The sequence below is a fragment of the Schistocerca nitens genome, chromosome 2 (assembly GCF_023898315.1).
Source record: "Schistocerca nitens isolate TAMUIC-IGC-003100 chromosome 2, iqSchNite1.1, whole genome shotgun sequence".
Lineage (NCBI taxonomy): Eukaryota > Metazoa > Arthropoda > Insecta > Orthoptera > Acrididae > Schistocerca > Schistocerca nitens.
The window spans coordinates 411,892,146-411,911,736 of NC_064615.1; the positions used below are offsets into that span (position 1 = coordinate 411,892,146).

The window sequence follows — 19,591 nt, forward strand, 5'->3', positions numbered from 1 at the left end:
ATTATTCCACAACAGAGAAGGAATTGTTAAGTGTTATTTATGGCATCAAATACTTTAAATGCTACTTGTATGGTAGAAAATTCAAGGTTATTACAGACCACACAGCTTTAAAATGGTTGCTTGGGTTAAAGGATCCACCTAGTCGTCTCACCTGTTGGGCCCTATGTCTTTCCAAAATGGATTTCGAAGTTATCCATAAACCAGGCAAAAAACACACGAATGCAGATTGCCTAAGTCGGAAAATAGCACTTTTGGAAGCAACAGGCCGAGATACTGAGGACTGGAGAAAGGCACAAGATGAGGATACAGAATGCAAAGAATACGCAACTCAAAAACAATTTTGCTTTGAAGATGGTGTATTATGCCGTAAAACAAAACTTGGACCGCAAATTGTTGTTCCCCAACACCTTAGACAAGAAATAATGGCAGAGGCCCACGATCATATCCTTGCAGGACATGGTGGACAGCGGACAACTGAAAGACGCATAGCAGAGCGATTTTGGTGGCAAACCAGAAAGCAGGATGTTGCGCAGTACGTTCATAATTGCACTGTGTGCGCACAACGAGCTGAACTTTCTCGTTCAAAAATACCCTTACAGAGGCTCCCCGAGGCTTCATGTCCATTTCAAATCTGTGGACTGGATCTCTACGGGCCATTTCATAAAACACCTGCTGGTAATAAGTATGTTCTTACAATTATAGATCACTTTTCACGCTATCTAGCTATGGTGAGTCTCCCAGATCAGCAAGCAAATACAGTTGCCCAAACTTTAGTTAACAACTGGATACTTAAATTTGGCATACCTGAAGCTATTATCACTGATCAGGGATCTAATTTTATGTCTGAATTAATGAAACGGCTTTTTTTTTTTTTTTTTTTTTTTTTTTTGGGCGCACAACTTCAATGGTCATTAGCGCCCTGACTACTCTAAGAATGCACCGCGAGGCACAAGTTGACAACAACAACTAAAAGGGAAAACACAATAAAAGACAGACTGACAGGCATAGGATTAAAAAACATCATCAAATGTCCTTAGCGAGGTTTGTCAAATTGATAAAACAAAGAACACGAGCAGCTGCTCGTGGGTCATCCGCTAAAATGGCATCTAAAGTAGTAGGCAGGTTAAGATCGAGGCGCAGTGTTTTAAGATCGGGACAGGACATTAAAATGTGACGAACCGTCAGCAAGTGCCCACATGGGCAGAACGGCGCCGGCGCAGCCGTCAGCAGATGGCGATGGCTGAACCGGCAGTGTCCAATTCTTAACCTTGCTAAAACGACCTCCTCCCGCCGAGAAGGGCGTGAGGAGGACGTCCAAGCCACGGGAAGAGGTTTTAAGGCCCGAAGCTTGTTGTCGGTAAGTGCAGCCCAATCGGCATGCCACAGCGACACAACGCGCCGACAAATGACCCTGCTAAAATCGGACGAAGGGACACAACAAGAAGCTGTCCGAGGCTGGAGGACCGCAGCCTTGGCCGCGGCATCTGCAGCTTCGTTCCCAGGGATACCGACATGGCCAGGAACCCACATAAAGCTAACCGGCGTACCGACGTCCACCAGCTGCTGAAGAGAGCGTTGGATCCGGTGTACGAAAGGGTGAACCGGGTACGGATCACTGAGGCTCTGGATGGCGCTCAGGGAATCTGAGCAGATGACATAAGCAGAATGTCGGTGGCGGCAGATGTACAGAACAGCCTGGTAGAGGGCAAAGAGCTCAGCTGTGAAGACCGAACAATGGCCATGGAGCCGGTATTGGAAACTTTGTGCCCCGACAATAAAGGAACACCCGACCCCGTCATTGGTCTTAGAGCCATCTGTATAAATGAAAGTCATGTTGTTGAACTTCGAACGAAGTTCCAAAAAACGGGAGTGGTAGACCGAACCGGGGGTGACCTCTTTTGGGAGCGAGCTGAGGTCGAGGTGAACGCGGACCTGAGCCTGGAGCCAAGGTGGCGTGCGGCTCTCGCCCACTCGAAAGGTTGCAGGGAGTGAAAAATGAAGGTGTTGAAGGAGGCGACGAAAGCGAACTCCAGGGGGTAGCAAGGCAGAGACATACAACCCGTATTGAAGGTCAAGAGAGTCGTCAAAAAAGGAACGATAAGAAGGATGGTCGGGCATTGACAGTAGCCGACAGGCATACCGACAAAGCAGTATATCGCGCCGGTAGGTGAGTGGCAATTCGCCAGCGTCAGCATGAAGACTCTCTACGGGACTGGTATAAAATGCTCCGATCGCAAGTCGTAAACCCCGATGTTGTATGGAGTTGAGGCGGCGTAAGATGGATGGCCGTGCAGAGGAGTATACGAAGCTCCCATAATCCAGCTTGGAGCGGACGATCGACCGATATAGACGAAGTAGGACGGTTCGATCCGCTCCCCACGACATACCACTGAGAACACGGAGGACATTTAAAGAACGGGTACAACGGGCGGCCAAATATGACACATGTGGAGACCAGCTAAGTTTCCTGTCAAAGGTAAGGCCTAAAAATTTGATTGTCTCCACGAGTGGGAGAGCAACGGGACCGAGTCGTAAGGACGGTGGGAGAAACTCTTTGTAGCGCCAGAAGTTAATACAGACCGTCTTCTCGGCAGAAAAACGGAAGCCATTGGCGACACTCCAGGAGTAAAGACGGTCAAGAGAACGCTGAAGACAGCGCTCCAAGACACGTGGACACTGCGCGCTGCAATAGATGGTAAAATCGTCCACGAAAAGGGAGCCTGATACATCAGCTGGGAGGCAATCCATTATTGGATTGATCGCGATGGCGAAGAGAGCGACGCTCAAAACTGAGCCCTGTGGCACCCCATTCTCCTGGCGAAAGGTGTCGGACAGGACAGAACCCACACGTACCCGAAACTGTCGATCCATTAAAAAGGAACGAATAAAAAGAGGGAGGCGACCGCGGAAGCCCCACGTATGCATGGTGCGGAGAATGCCCGCCCTCCAACAGGTGTCGTAAGCCTTCTCCAAATCAAAGAACACAGCCGCGGTCGGGCGCTTCCGCAAGAAGTTATTCATGATGAAGGTCGACAAGGTAACCAGATGGTCGACAGCAGAGCGGCGCCTTCGAAATCCACATTGTACATTGGTAAGTAGGCGGCGAGACTCGAGCAGCCAAACCAATCGAGAGTTAACCATTCGCTCCATCACTTTACAGACACAGCTGGTAAGCGAGATAGGTCGATAACTGGAAGGCAAGTGCTTGTCCTTCCCCGGCTTAGGAATCGGGACAACAATAGACTCGCGCCAGCATGCGGGAACATGTCCCTCAATCCAGATGCGATTGTATGTACGAAGAAGAAAACCTTTACCCGCAGGAGAAAGGTTCTTCAGCATCTGAATATGAATAGAATCAGGCCCTGGAGCGGAGGACCGTGATCGGCCAAGTGCGGTTTCGAGTTCCCACATGGTGAATGGGGCATTATAACTTTCACAATTCGAGGAGCGGAAGTCACGTGGCCTAGCCTCCTCGGCCTGTTTGCGGGGGAGGAAGGCAGGGTGGTAATGAGCGGAGCTCGAAACCTCGGCGAAAAAGCGGCCGAAGGCATTGGAGACAGCCTCAGGGGCCACAAGGACTTCATTCGCGACCTTCAAGCCAGAAATTGGGGAGTGAACCTTAGTGCCAGATAGCCGGCGCAGGCTACCCCAGACAACAGAAGAAGGAGTAGAACTGTTGAAGGTGCTGGTGAAAGCAGCCCAGCTGGCTTTCTTGCTTTCTTTAATAATACGACGACACTGAGCACGTAATCGTTTATAATTAATACAATTCGCCACTGTAGGGTGGCGTTTAAAGGTGCGTAAAGCACGTCGACGAGCACGTATAGCGTCCCTACATGCTGCGGTCCACCAGGGGACCGGTACGCGACGTGGAGAAGAAGTAGGGTGAGGGATGGAATATTCAGCAGCAGCGAGAATGACTTCCGTGAGGTGTGCGACCTGACGATCGCAGCATGTGAAGGTTTGATCCTGAAAGGTCGCCCTGGAAGAGAAGAGCCCCCAGTCTGCCTTGGAGATGGTCCAACGAGAGGAGCACGGAGAGGGAGTATGCTGCAGGAGATGGATAACACACGGGAAGTGGTCGCTCGAATATGTATCAGCAAGTGCATACCACTCAAACCGGCGTGCAAGTTGGGGAGTACATATAGAGAGGTCTAAATGGGAATAGGTATGAGATGTGTCCGAAAGAAAAGTAGGGGCGCCAGTATTGAGGCAGACAAGATTGAGCTGGTTGAAAAGGTCTGCTAACAAGGAGCCCCTCGGGCAGGATGCTGGAGAGCCCCAAAGAGGATGGTGGGCATTGAAGTCTCCAGTTAACAAAAATGGTGCAGGTAGCTGAGCAATAAGTTGCGTCATGTCTGCCCTGGTAACGGCAGATGACGATGGAGCGTAAACGGTACAAAAGGAAAACGTAAAAGTGGGGAGAGTAATGCGGATGGCAACTGCCTGCAGGCCGGTGTGCAACGTGATGGGATCGTAGTAAATATCATCCCGGACCAGCAACATAACCCCTCCATGAGCTGGGATACCTACCACAGGGGGTAGGTCAAAACGCACAGAGCTGTAGTGTGCCAAGGCAATTTGATCGCATGGGCGTAGCTTCGTTTCCTGGAGGGCTACGACGAGCGGACGATGCGAGCGGAGCAGCAACTTCAAGTCCTCTCGGTTGGAGCGAACGCTGCGAATATTCCAGTTAATAAGTGCCATCGTAAGAAAAGGAAGATGAGAGAAGGGGTCACCTCGAAGGCCGCTTAGGGCCTGGCTTCGAGCGAGCACTGCCGCCGCTAGCAGGAGGCGGACAGTCATCGTCCATGGGGTCTATAGGGTCATCGGCCATCTCAGGAGGATGGCCGGGAGGGGGAGCTTCCTCCGCCGGTGAACGGCCAGATGTTCGGCTACCAGCGGTGCGGCCAGGCGAAACGGATGACGGCCTGGGGCGGCAACCGCTGGGTGGCGCAGGAGAAGAAAGGCGCCGCGGCGGAGAAGGAGAACTGTGCTTCCTATGCGCCTTTTTAGAAGGACGTTTGGTGGAAGTACCGGTCGAAGGCTGGGAGGTCGAGGGACGGAGGAAGTCTGCACGGGATGGTTCCTTCTTGAAGGCCCGTGCATCTGACTTCGGGGTCTTCAACTGAGCAGAAGCTGAGGAAGTGGCTGGTGTCTGTGGGGTGATGGGAGGAAGAGGAGACGTCGACCGCGCGACCTTAGCACTGGCCGAACGGACGACCGTGGTGCTGAAGGTCAGATCGCATGTCTGGGTTGCTACCTCCCGGGTAGTCCGAGGAGAGGCGAGGACAGTGCTGTATTTCCCCGCTGGGAGCAGCGTGGGCTTCCTACTAGCCAATAGCTTGCGAGCAGCCGAGGTGGACACTTTCTCTTTGACTCGAATTTCCTGGATACAGCGTTCTTCCTTATAGACAGGACAGTCGCGGGAGGATGCGGCATGGTCACCCTGACAGTTCACACAACGAGGTGACGGAGGTGGACAGTCACCCTCATGGGCATCCCTGCCACAAGTGACACATTTAGCCGCATTGGAACAAGACTGTCGAGTGTGATTGAAACGCTGACACTGGTAGCAGCGCGTAGGTGTCAGGACATAGGGGCGAACAGAAATAACCTCGTAGCCCGCCTTGATGCGCGATGGCAGCTTAACACTATCGAAGGTTAAGAAAAGTGTCCGGGTCGGTACAAGGTCATTGTTGACCTTTTTCATGACCCGATGGACAGCCGTCACGCCCTGCTCAGCGAGGAAAGATTGAAGCTCCTCGTCAGTCAATCCGTCGAGAGAGCTACTATAGACTACACCACGAGACGAATTCAAAGTGCGGTGGGCCTCCACCCGGACAGGGAACGTGTACAAGAGTGTGGCCCGAAGCAGTTTTTGTGCCTGAAAGGCACTCTCAGTTTCTAGTAATAAGGTACCGTTACGCAACCTGGTACAAGATTTGACAGATCCGGCTATGGCATCTACGCCCTTCTGGATAACGAAAGGGTTGACAGAGGAAAAATCCTTTCCGTCCTCAGATCGAGAAACTACGAGGAACTGTGGGGCAGGCGGTAGTATTTTTGTCACTGTTGGCTGGTCACGTTTCCGTTTGTGGGTCGAAGTCGAAAGCGATGGAGTAGAATCCATTGCGGAGGAATCCCCCATGATTGCCAGCGTCTCCGATGGCGCGCTCCTTCCTTGTGGGGACCCTCTCAGAGGGCACTCCCGCCTTAGGTGAATGTTTACACCTCAGGTCACACCTCCCGAGAAACAGACGGAGGGACCAATCGGCATGGTCAGAAGGTATCAGCTCAGGCAATCACCCCTCCCCGGGCCTGGCCTTTACCAGGGGGTACGCGCGTGCCTTACATGTCTACCCAGGGCGGGGACTTACGCGTTACCCCGTCACCGGCTACACGTGCGAACGCGTGGGTCGGCCTTCAGACACGCACAGGGAGGAAGGAAGAAGAGGAAAAAGAAGAGAGAGGGAGAAAGAGGACAGACTGTCTCAAACGCCGAGGCGGAGACCAGAGAAGGCAAGGAGAAGAAGGCAATGAGAAAGCAAGGAGAAGGAGGCAAGGAGAAGGCAAGGAGAAGAAGGCAATGAGAAGGCAAGGAGAAAAAGGCAATGAGAAGGCAAGGAGGAGTCAAGGGAAAGAGTAAGGAAGACAGTGAAGTGGAGAAGAGCAAAGAAAGGAACCAACAAAAGGAAGGAAGAAACGAGAAGTGAAAAACCAAAAGGACCACGATTATAGGTCGTGAAACCGTCCGTCTCCGGACGCAGGCGCTAACTACCCCCGTGAGGGGGATGGACTCCTTTTAGTCGCCTCTTACGACAGGCAGGAATACCTCGGGCCTATTCTAATCCCCGGACCCGCAGGGGGGTGAAACGGCTATGCCACTTACTAAAAATACGTAAATTACGCACAACTCCGTTACACCCTTAGTGCAACGGACGCACAGAAAGAGTTCATCGGACAATTGGCAAGATGCTTAGTTATTATATTAACGAACAACATTCTAATTGGGATACGTATTTACCAATAATCGTGTCGGTATACAACGCCAAAACGCATGAAGCAACTGGCATGTCACCTTATGAAGTGGTCTATGGGAGAAAAATGCCGTCCCCTTTTGATGTAATCAGGCAGAAAAATGGAAAAGTCGGAGAAACAGAAAGAGATTTCAGTCGAATGATGAAGGATGTATGGAAAAAGGTTCAAAAATCTAATACAAATGCTTTGGAACGACAGGAAAGGTTAGGTAATGCCCAAGCTAAATATCCAAATTACAATATCGGTCAGTTGGTGATGCTGTCAACCCCATACATTGTGAAAGGAAAAACTAAGAAATTTGTAACAAACTACAGAGGTCCTTACCAAATTATTGAGGTCAGTCACCAGTCAACGTTAAACTGCAACTGCCCACCCGAACTACTATTGTTCATGCAAGTCGTTTAAAACCTTTTAAGGGCGCTCCAGATGTAATTCCTTCGACAATAGTGTCTGCTTTTCCAAAGGGTGGAGGAAGTTCCCGAAAAGGAAGAAGAGCGGCCACACCAGCACAATATGCAGACATGGCGCCACACAGTCTGCGACCAAGGGTGCGAATAACCTAGTTGAATCTTAGTAGACTGTGGATAGTATACAAATGTAAATAAGTAATAAATGATAATGGTTTATTTTTTAAGAAAAAAAAAAGTTGAACGTAGAAACATGTAGATATAGTAGTTAACAATATATTCCTTCTTTTCTTTGTTTTTGTTTTTACTAGCATTTCCTACACAAAACCTATCCTATCTCAATGACTCCCTTCACAGTTCCCTTCTGAAGTCATTAGATAGGTTCATAACCTCACAGCAAGGCAAAATTGATGCCAATGTTATGATGCAACATGTCTTAAAATTAAAAAGTAAACACAAAACTAAAATTATAATGCTAGGAAAGGGAATATCTGCAACCTTTGTGTTGGTGTTTCTGCTTTGTTCAGTTTCCTTTTATTTAAGACAAAAAAATTAAGCCGAATAATCATATACCACATCATCAAATCACTGTTAACTGGATACCACACACTTAACTGGAGTACTTCAGTGGTTACTTTTGAGCATTAGTGTATTAATTTTGTTTATTGTACTTCAGTCTTTACTGAACAGTCTCATGTTAAAATAAACAATACTGTAGGATAGATATTCTTTCATTAACAAATGGTAGATTAAACAGGTGTTGCTATGTAACTTTCTAAGTGAATAATCTATTTTTCTTTATTCATTGTCATCAAGATCTGTTACACTTATTACAACGATTTATGTGTGAACTATGTGATTCATGAGCGTACAGTGCTTTAGTAAAGTGATAAAGTATTTTCAACATACTTAATGTGAAGCGTGTGTAATCTTCTAAGTCGAGAGTTTTCATTGCTTGTGTTAGTGCTTTTGCTGTGTGAAGAGTGGAGGAATGTTGAGTGGTAAATTCGAGGGCGAATTTCTCCGAAGGGTGGAGAAATGTTGAGTGGTACTTAAGTAAATAAATTAGTGAAATCAAAGTGAAGTAGAAATTAGAATATAAATGAAAAACTTGGTTTAGTTTAGAGAGTTGCATACTGGCAAACAGCGGACAGAACAGCAGAGCAGAAGAGACAATGACCGTGAAGTCAGCAAGTTCCACATAAGCGGACGCTGTCGATTCAGCCGTCAGGGCATCGCCCGACCGGCTCACGTGTTTCTCAGTTGTCACATGTGAGCAAAGGCCCTCGCCTACATTCCAAGAGCCAATGACCGATGTTAAGAAGACCCTTCGAGAAGCTTTTCAACGTGACAGAAGAGGCAATGACCGGCTCACGTGTTTCTCAGTTGTCACATGTGATCAAAGGCCCTCGCCTACATTCCAAGAGCCAATGACCGACGTTAAGAAGATTCTTCGAGAAGCTTTTCAACATGACAGACGAGGCAATGACTGAAGTCGTTCACCTCCAGTAAACTGAAGTGAATAAATACGCGAGGCGCAGTGGGCCCGACAGACGAAGAAAAGAGAAGAGAGTAGCAGTAGTTTTCAGTCAGTTTCGGTGCTGAAGAGCGTCATGCAAGAAGAGACTACATCATACACAGACGCACCAAGTCCGCCGCTGTAATGGAATAGCAAGCAGCAGCCTTGGCGCCAGAAGACAGAAGTTAAAAGGTATTTGAAGTCTGATTTTTACGTACCAGGGTGACTCGTGAGGACGGGAAGGAGATGACCTCACATCAGCAGTCACCTGTGAGCTGGGATGAAGATCTGACAGCTGAAGACTGGCAAGCGGGAGTCCATTGTTCGAGTCCGGGACACTGGCCTTCCCCTGCCGCGCCACTCCGCTGGCTGACGCACAACACACACGGCCGCTTAGAGAAGAGAAACACTGGGACACCACATCCAAGGTATCACCATCCAATGCATGACTTCGCTCGCAATAATTAAACGGGCCACCTCGCGCTGCGCGTCTCCAGTCAACTGGGTGAGACGGCGACACGAGATACACACTGCCACGCGTAATCAGACACCACCGCTGCCGCAGCAGAAGGCTTCGCAAACAACACAGCTGCCGTTCTCCGAGCCAGAATATTGAGTAAGGAAACAGTTGTACGAAACTTGCAATAAAAGTTATCTTATGTAAAAATGCTGTTTCATTCTACCTCATACCTGAACCAAGGAAGAACCCACCCTGCCCGCATGTTGTTAAGAGAGAAAAATTAATTTATTTAGTATTTTCACCCTGATGTAACGCTTTAGAATCAAATGCCCTTTGCAGTAATGCTCATCCTGACAATTGACTAGCATCAAAAGTGAAAACCCAGTCACATTTAGTGACAGAAGTGTTACATTTAGTATCAGAACTGTTACAGTGGGTAAATTCAAGACCACTGTGCAATATGCTTTAGACAGATATGTGCTGAACAAAACTGTGACTGAACAAAATTGTGAAGGACAGAAAAAGACCTGTCATGGTTCAACAGCCATGTTATAAAGCTGCTACAAAAGCAAACAGAGCTTCACTGCAAATTTAAACATAGCTAAAGCCTTGCAGAAAAACAAAAACCAAATAAAGCAAAAATTAGCATAAGGAAAGCCATGCGTGAAGTGTTCAACAAATTTGAAAATAAAATTCTGCCTACTGACATGACAGAAAATCCAAAGCAATTTTGCTCTTAGGTGAAATCAGTAAATGGATCGAACCCATCTGTTCAGACACACTGTGTCTTTAATGGCACTGAAATGAAAGATGACTGAAATGGCCAAAACACTAGACATCTTTTTCCAAAACTGTTTCATGGAGGAAGATCACACTGCTGTGCCTTATTTAAATCATCATATGAATGACAAAATGGCCAATACCAAAATAAGTGACCATGCGATGAAAAAGCAACTGAAATTGTTCAACAGATGGAAGGCTTTGGAGGAGCAAAGTGTTTCTATGATTGGAAAAAAGTGCAGGTCATTTCCATTTTCAAGAAGGGTTGTCGAACAGATGCACAAAACTATAGGATTACACCTCTGACAACTGTCAGTTACAGAATTTATACGCACGTACTATGACATTTCTGGAAAGTGAAAATCTCTTCTGTGTGAATCAACATGGGTTGTGAAAACAACAATCTTGTGAAGCCTAGCTCATCCTGTCCATGAGGCTCAAAAGTGGTCAATACCAGTGCCCAGAAAGAGGTTGTGTTCCTCGACTTCCATAGGGAGTGGCAGCTGGTCCTTAATATAGACAAACATAGTGTACCGCATGTAAATAGACAAGAAGAGCCCATTATTGCATGAGCACACAATTTCTGAACAATCTCTGGACGAAGTTACTTCAGTAAAATATCTAGGAGTATGTGTGCGGAGGGATTTAAACTAGAATGACCATGTCAAATTAACTGCAGGAATGGCAGATGCCAGACAGAGATTCATTGAAAGAATCCTCAGGAAATGTAGTCCATCAACAAAGGTGGCAGTTTACAAAACCCTCACTTGACCAATATGTGAATATTGCTCATCAGCATGGGATAGGTACCAGATAGGATTGATAGAAGAAATAGAGAAGATCCTAAGAAGAGCAGTATGTTTCATGACAGGTCCATTCAGTAAGCATAAAAGCACCACAGCATTGATCAACCATTTCTAGAGGTAGCTGTTGCAACAGAGGCGTTCTGCACCATGGTGTGGTTTGCTGTTAAAGTTCCAAGAGTGTATGTTCCCAAAAGAGTCGACAAATATATTGCTTCCTTCTACAAATATCTCACAAAGAGACCATGAAGATAAAATTAGGGGGATTCAAGCCTACACAGAGGCCATCAATCGTTCTTCCAGCAAACTACTCACAATTGGAGCAGGTAATGGGTAAACAACAGTGGTACACAAATTAACCTCCACCACATAATGCAAGGTGGCCTGTGGAGTACAGATGCAGATGTGCATGTAGGGGTCCTTGTAATATGACCTTTGATTCCACTTGCTCTCAATACCCATTAGCAACCCCATCCCTCCCTCCATCCCCCCTCCCCCCCCCCCAACCACTGACAAGTGCCCCTCCCCCCCTCCAAACCCACATTGCACTGTTCTCTCTGTGATCTGCGACTTCCTTTGTTAAAACCCACTGAGTTTTTTTAGACTAGTTCAAAGGCATAATATTATCCTTAAATAGTAGCAGACAGTGGTACTTTTTGCTGTAAGATTTCACTCATAAAATGTTTCAAACATATTGGGCACAATTTTCAGAAATGTTTATGAAATGATGTGTTTGAAGAATTGATTAAATTTTGTTTCGAAAAACAGGATGGTTCAAAATAAAGAACAGATTTCAGTTGATTATTACAGACAAATTATTAAAGATAGAAACACCTTGCGGGGAAGGTTCAAAGTTTTATGTTCACACAGACACTATACTATACACTCAACATGAGCACCGTGCATTGCTAAAGAACATCAAAACAGTAGTTCATTCCACAGATGACTCAACAGATCCCTGTTCGCTTAATCAACATCCTCAAGAATTCGATTTCTCAGCTCTTGACAAGTGGCTGACATAGGTGGGACAAAGACTCTGTTTTTTAGATACCCCACAGAGAAAGAATCAGAAGGTGTGGAATCTGGTGACCTAGGAGGCCAAAAGCAATGAACAAGATCTTGTTGGCCACCTCTTCCAATCCAGTGCTGACGAATGGTGCTGTTAAGATAATGCCGCACCTTAAGGTAAACATGAGGTGGGACACTGTCATGCATAAAAACAAAATCATTTGAATCTTCATGATGTTGATGATACAACCAATTTTGCAGTATATCCAGGTATACCACTCCTGTCAGAGATTCCTCAACCAAAAAGAAAGGTCCATACACTTTGTGAACAGAAATGGCACAAAACAAATTCAATTTCAATGAGTCTCTCTCTTGTTCGATGATGATGCCAGAATTTTGTGATCCCCCAAATTCTTAAAGTATAATGGTTTACTTTTACTCAACATATGAAACATCAATTCACCTGAAAAGATGAGTCGTTCAGAAAAAGTGTCCTCTCCTGTACCTGGAAAACTGAAATGCAAAATTTGTAGCTTCTGTTATGGTCACTGGGATTCAATTGCTGCAGTGACTGCAAATTATAAGGCTCCATGTGCAGGTGTAATTTCTGCCAATCTTAGCGGGCTTCTGAGGGTTCCATGTGAATGCACCTTGGGTACAATCAACATTTTCATCAGACATGCATGGCCGACCAGTTCTCTTCCCTTTGCATATGCAACCAACTTCCAAGATTTTTGTATGTCAGTCATAAATCTACTTGGGTGGAGGCAGCTGCTTGCTCAATTGACAGCAGAACGCCCATTCAGTGGAACAATGGATTGACTTTTGCACAAATTCCAACACACAAAATGATTTCTCTTATGGTGTAGTCACCACGTTGCTACAAACAAACAACAGCACAGCTGTGTCAAAACTTTGGACCTTCCTCTATCCAATGAAATGAGTGATGTCTTTCTATCCTTCATGGTTTTTCAGTAATTAACAACTGAAATTTGTTCTTTCTTTTTGAATCATCCAGTATAATTTCTGATCATTCAAGACTTTTTGATTGAAATGTCAGAAACCAGCATGAAAGTGCCATTTAATAAATTTTACACAAATATGCACTTAATGGAATTTTGATTTTGTTTTAAGACAAGCTACAAGAAGCAGAATGGCTCTGAGTTCTCACCCAGATTTCTGCAAGTGTTACAACTTCTTGTAATACTATGATCAGGAAATTATGGTACTGACCACCATCTAGGTGGCTGCACTTTAAAACATGTGCACTGCCAATCCCGCCGTATTTCCCACACCCACCACTGCGGCATGAGGGCACTGCCACGAACCTTTATGCTGCTGCCAATGATATGCAAGCATCCCCTCTCAAAGCTCCAGTGGCAGGTCTACTTAATTTTAAACACTGATTCACAGAGCCCATTTTGCATTTTGTGTGTTAACCATTTCATAACAATTACAGACTTTCATAGCAGTCTGGGCTCCTCACCTCTGGTTAGTTACTGTATTGAGAATGGCTGAATTGTAAACCTTTGTGTGTGTGTGTGTGTGTGTGTGTGTGTGTGTGTGTGAGCGAGCGCGCGCGTGTGCATGTGCACTATATGATCAAAAGTATATGGACACCCCTAAAAACATATGTTCTTTATATTAGGTGCATTGTGCTGCCTCCTACTACCAGGTCCTCCATGTCAGCAACCTCAGCAGTCATTAGACACTGTGAGAGAGCAGATTGGGGTGCTCTGCGAAACTCTTGGACTTCGAATGCGGTCAGGTGATTGGGTGTCACTTGTATCATACAATTGTACACGAGATTCCCACACTCCTAAACATCCCTAGGCCCACTGTTTCCAAAATGAAGTTGTTGTTGTTGTGGTCTTCAGTCCTGAGACTGGTTTGATGCAGCTCTCCATGCTACTCTATCCTGTGCAAGCATCTTCATCTCCCAGTACCTACTGCAGCCTACATCCTTCCGAATCTGCTAAGCGTATTCATCTCTTGGTCTCCCTCTATGATTTTTACCCTCCACACTGCCCTCCAATATCAAATTGGTGATCCCTTGATGCCTCAGAACATGTCCTACCAACCGATCCCTTCTTCTAGTCAAGTTGTGCCACAAACTACTCTTCTCCCCAATTCTATTCAATACCTCCTCATTAGTTATGTGATCTACCCATCTAATCTTCAGCATTCTTCTGTAGCACCAAATTTCGAAAGCTTCTATTCTCTTCTTGTCTAAACTATTTATCGTCCATGTTTCGCTTCCATACATGGCTACACTCCATACAAATACTTTCAGAAAAGACTTCCTGACACTTAAATCTATACTCGATGTTAACTAATTTCTCTTCTTCAGAAACGCTTTCCTTCCCATTGCCAGTTTACATTTTATATCCTCTCTACTTTGACCATCATCAGTTATTTTGCTCCCCAAATAACAAAACTCCTTTACTACTTTAAGTGTCTCATTTCCTAATCTAATTCCCTCAGCATCACCCAACTTAATTCGACTACATTCCATTATCCTCGTTTTGCTTTTGTTGATGTTCATCTTACACCCTTCTTTCAAGACACTGTCCATTCCGTTCAACTGCTCTTCCAAGTCGTTTGCTGTTTCTGACAAAATTACAACGTCATCGGCAAACCTCAAAGTTTTTATTTCTTCTCCATAGATTTTAATACCTACTCCGAACTTTTCTTTTGTTTCCTTTACTGCTTGCTCAATATACAGATTGAATAGCATCAGGGAGAGGCTACAACCCTGTCTCGCTCCCTTCCCAACCACTGCTTCCATTTCATGTCCCTCGATTCTTATAACTGCCATCTGGTTTCTGTAAAACTTTTAAATAGCCTTTCACTCCCTGTATTTTACCCCTGCCACCTTCAGAATTTGAAAGAGAGTATTCCAGTCAACATTGTCAAAAGCTTTCTTTAAGTCTACAAATGGTAGAAACGTAGGTTTGCCTTTCCTTAATCTTTCTTCTAAGATAAGTCGTAGGGTCAGTATTGCCTCACATGTTCCAACATTTCTACGGAATCCAAACTGATCTTCCCCGAGGTCAGCTTCTACCAGTTTTTCCAATCATCTGTAAAAAATTCGCTTTAGTATTTTGCAGCTGTGTCTTATTATATTTTGCAGCTGTGTCTTATTAAACTGATAGTTCGGTAATTTTCACATCTGTCAACACCTGCTTCCTTTCGGATTGGAATTACTATATTCTTCTTGAAGTCTGAGGGAATTTCACCTATCTCATACATCTTGCTCACCAGATGGTAGAGTTTTGTTAGGCCTGGCTCTCCCAAGGCTGTCAGTAGTTCTAATGGAATGTTGTTTACTCCCGGGGCCTTGTTTGGACTCAGGTCTTTCAGTGCACTGTCAAACTCTTCACGCAGTATCATATCTCCCATTTCATCTTCATCACCGGCCGGAGCGGCCGTGCGGTTCTAGGCGCTGCAGTCTGGAACCAAGCGACCGCTACGGTCGCAGGTTCGAATCCTGCCTTGGGCATGGATGTGTGTGATGTCCTTAGGTTAGTTAGGTTTAATTAGTTCTAAGTTCTAGGCGACTGATGACCTCAGAAGTTAAGTCGCATAGTGCTCAGAGCCATCGCATAGTGCTCAGAGCCATTTTTCATCTTCATCTACCTCCTCTTCCATTTCCATAATATTGTCCTCAAGAACATCGCCCCTGTATAGACCCTCTATATACTCCTTCCACCTTTCTGCTTTCCCTTCTTTGCTTAGAACTGGGTTTCCATCTGAGCTCTTGATATTCATACAAGTGGTTTTCTTTTCACCAAAGGTCTCTTCAATTTTCCTGTAGGCAGTATCTATCTTACCCCTAGTGAGATAAGCCTCTACACCCCTACATTTGTCCTCTAGCCATCCCTGCTTAGCCATTTTGCACTTCCTGTCGATCTCATTTTTGAGACGTTTGTATTCCTTTTTGCCTGCTTCGCTTACTGCATTTTTGTATTTTTTCCTTTCATCAATTAAATTCAGTATCTCTTCTGTTACCCAAGGATTTCTGCTAGCCCTCATCTTTTTACCTACTTGATCCTCTGCTGCCTTCACTATTTCATTCCTCAAAGCTACCCATTCTTCTTCTATTGTATTTCTTTCCCCCATTCCTGTCAATTGTTCCCTTATGCTCTCCCTGAAACTCTGTACAACCTCTGATTCTTTCAGTTTATCCAGGTCCCATCTCCTTAAATTCCCACCTTTTTGCAGTTTCTTCAGTTTTAATCTACAGTTCATAACCAATAGATTGTGGTCAGAGTCCACATCTGTTCCTAGAAATGTCTTACAATTTAAAATCTGGTTCCTAAATCTCTGTCTTACCATTATATAATCTATCTGAAACCTATTAGTATCTCCAGGGTTCTTCCATGTATACAACCTCCTTTTATGATTCTTGAACCAAGTTTTAGCTACGATTAAGTTATGCTCTGTGCAAAATTCTACCAGGCAGCTTTCTCTTTCATTTCTTAGCACCAATCCATATTCACCTACTACGTTTCCTTCCCTTCCTTTTCCTACTGTCGAATTCCAGTCACCCATGACTATTAAATTTTCATCTCCCTTCACAACCTGAATAATTTCTTTTATCTCATCATACATTTCATCAATTTCTTCAACATCTGAAGAGCTAGTTGGCATATAAACTTGTACTACTGTAGTAGGCGTGGGCTTCTGGTCTATCTTGGCCACAATAATGCGTTCACTATGCTGTTTGTAGTAGCTTACCCGCACTCCTATTTTTTTTGTGCATTATTAAACCTACTCCTGCATTACCCCTATTTGATTTTGTATTTATAACCCTGTATTCACCTGACCAAAAGTCTTGTTCCTCCTGCCACCGAACTTCACTAATTCCCACTATACCTAACTTTAACCTATCCATTTCCCTTTTTAAATTTTCCAACCTACCTGCCCAATTAAGGGATCTGACATTCCACGCTCCGATCCGTAGAATGCCAGTTTTCTTTCTCCTGATAACAACGTCCTCTTGAGTAGTCCCCGCCCGGAGATCTGAATGGGGGACTATTTTACCTCCGGAATATTTTACCCATGAGGACGCCATCATCATTTAATCATACAGTAAAGCTGCATGCCCTCAGGAAAAATTATGGCTGTAGTTTCCCCTTGCTTTCAGCGGTTCGCAGTAGCACAACAGCAACACCGTTTTGGTTAGTGTTACAGGGCCAGATCAGTCAATCATCCAGACTGTTGCCCTTGCAACTACTGAAAAGGCTGCTGCCCCTCTTCAGGATCCACACGTTTGTCTGGCCTCTCAACAGATACCCCTCCATTGTGGTTGCACCTCCGGTACAGCTATCTGTTCCATTGAGGCACGCAAGCCTCCCCACCAACGGCAAGGTCCATGGTTCATGGGGTGGGGGGGGGGGGGGTGGGGGTGGGGGGGGTTCCGATATGATAGTGAAGTGGAAAAGTGAAGGGACACGTAAAGCACAAAGCACAAAAGCGTACAGGTCGACCTCATCTGTTGACTGACAGAGACCACTGACAGTTGAAGAGGGTCGTAATGTGTAATAGGCCAACATCTATCCAGACCACCACACAGGAATTCCAAACTGCATCAGGATCTGCTGAAAGAACTACAACAGTTAGGCAGGAGGTGAGAAAACTTGGATTTCATGGTCAAGCAGCTGCTAATAAACCACACATCATGCCGGTAAATGCCAAACAACGTCTTGCTTCGTGTAAGGAGTGTGAACATTGGATGATCGAATAGTGGGAAAATGTTGTGTGGAGTGATGAATCACAGTACACAATGTGGTGATCCAATGGCAGGGTGTGGGTATGGCGAATGCCCAGTGAACACTATCTGCCAGTGTGTGTAGTGCCGACAGTAAAATTTGTAGGCAGTGGTTTTATGTTGTGGTCATGTTTTTCAGAGAGGGGGGCTTGCACCTGTTGTTGTTTTGCATGGCATTATCACAGCACAGGCCTACACTGATGTTTTAAGCACCTTCTTGCTTCCAACTGTTGAAGAGCATTTCAGGGATGGCGACTGCACCTTTCAACATGATCAAGCACCTGTTCGTAATGCACGGCCTCTGGCAGAATGGTTACACAACAATAAAATCCTCGTAATGGCCGGGCCTGCACAGAGTCCTTACCTGAATCCTACAGAACACCTTTGGGATGATTTGGAATGCTAACTTCATGCCATTAATGTTGTTTCTTAGTGAGACAATTCTGTTATGCCTTGTGTAAGAAGATGTCGGCCACACACAATGCCAGGCAGGATCTTAGCAGCTCCACATGATTAGTGCCTGTGAGGACAGCCACCATGTTCACTCAGCCATGCACGATCGTACAGCCATATTACGTACCTCGAGTCAGGAAGGGAATTTGTTTGCAGCAAGAAAAGTAGCCACACAGACAGTGTGACAACCTCTGTCAGTGCGGATACCATTGTTGCGGCTTCTTTTGCCATGTTAGCAGAGAGAGGCATTCCAGTAATTTTGTGCCCAATGACAAGACCAGACACAGGAACGGTACCACCTCACCTTTTCTGATGAGTGTTGCCAATTGCATTCTTCGTCATCACACAGATCCAGCACTAGGTGTGATGGTATGGGGAACCATTCAGTACACAACTCAGTCTCCTCTGCCTCACACAGCTGATAATTTGGACAGTAGCCATTACATTTCTGATGTTTCGAGGCTGGTAGTTGTGGCCTTTCTTTGAAGTCACCACGATATTATTTTTCAACAGGCTGCAATACCACATGTTGTCCATGCTGTCCTAGCCTGTTTCCTACTTCAATATAGAAGGCATTCTATTGTTTTTCTGAACAGCTAGCTATTCAGGTCTCTCAGTCACTGACAAAATCTGGTCATGGATTGCTGGGAGACTGGCAAGCCCTCACTCAACTGATGGACTCAGGTATAAGTTTGAAGCAGTATAGAACAACATACCCATGTCTATCATCAAAGCTCAGTTCAACTTAATCCCCAACCAAGTTAAATCCTTTGTTGATGTTAGAGGGGACAGCTCCGTTATTAGTCTTTGCATCCTGTGTACTCCCAAATCACCTACAAATTTAATCATCCATTTACTATCTTTTATATGTGCAATAAGTAAAATTTCATTATTTGCTACAATACCTGGTGTTGCATTTCTAATGACAGCAATGTATAAGGACAGATAATTTCCTTCTGCACTAAAGCATTGGTTGTCTTTCACATAAATGTATACCAAATCTGAACTCGTTCAGTGATAATTGAGCTTCCTGAAGTGCTCTCTACTTGGCATTACCCAGAAGGATAGTTAACTTATCAAATACTACAAATGCAGAAGCAATCATCCCACACAAACTACATACATGTAATGCCTTAAGCAGACACTTTCTACACTGGTATTTTCTCTGCAGAGCGTATAGTTGAAATTTGGTTCTGACAGACCCCTACTCAATGGGTGTAAAGGAACCTCGGATTTGAGAATTTCTACTGACTACAGTTACGCATGGCCCTTATAAAACTTTGAACTGCTCCTTTCCAGTAAGTGATAAAAAGGTGCATTCCATCTATCTGCATAAGTAAACACACT

At 45.3% G+C, this 19,591-nt stretch overlaps 1 protein-coding gene across 2 annotated transcripts in view; it reads right to left on the reverse strand.

The window, feature by feature from the left end:
• LOC126236271 (vacuolar protein sorting-associated protein 18 homolog) overlaps positions 1 to 19,591 on the reverse strand; it is a 349,435-nt gene that overhangs the window by 274,889 nt on the left and 54,955 nt on the right. The gene's annotated exons all lie outside the window — the stretch shown is intronic.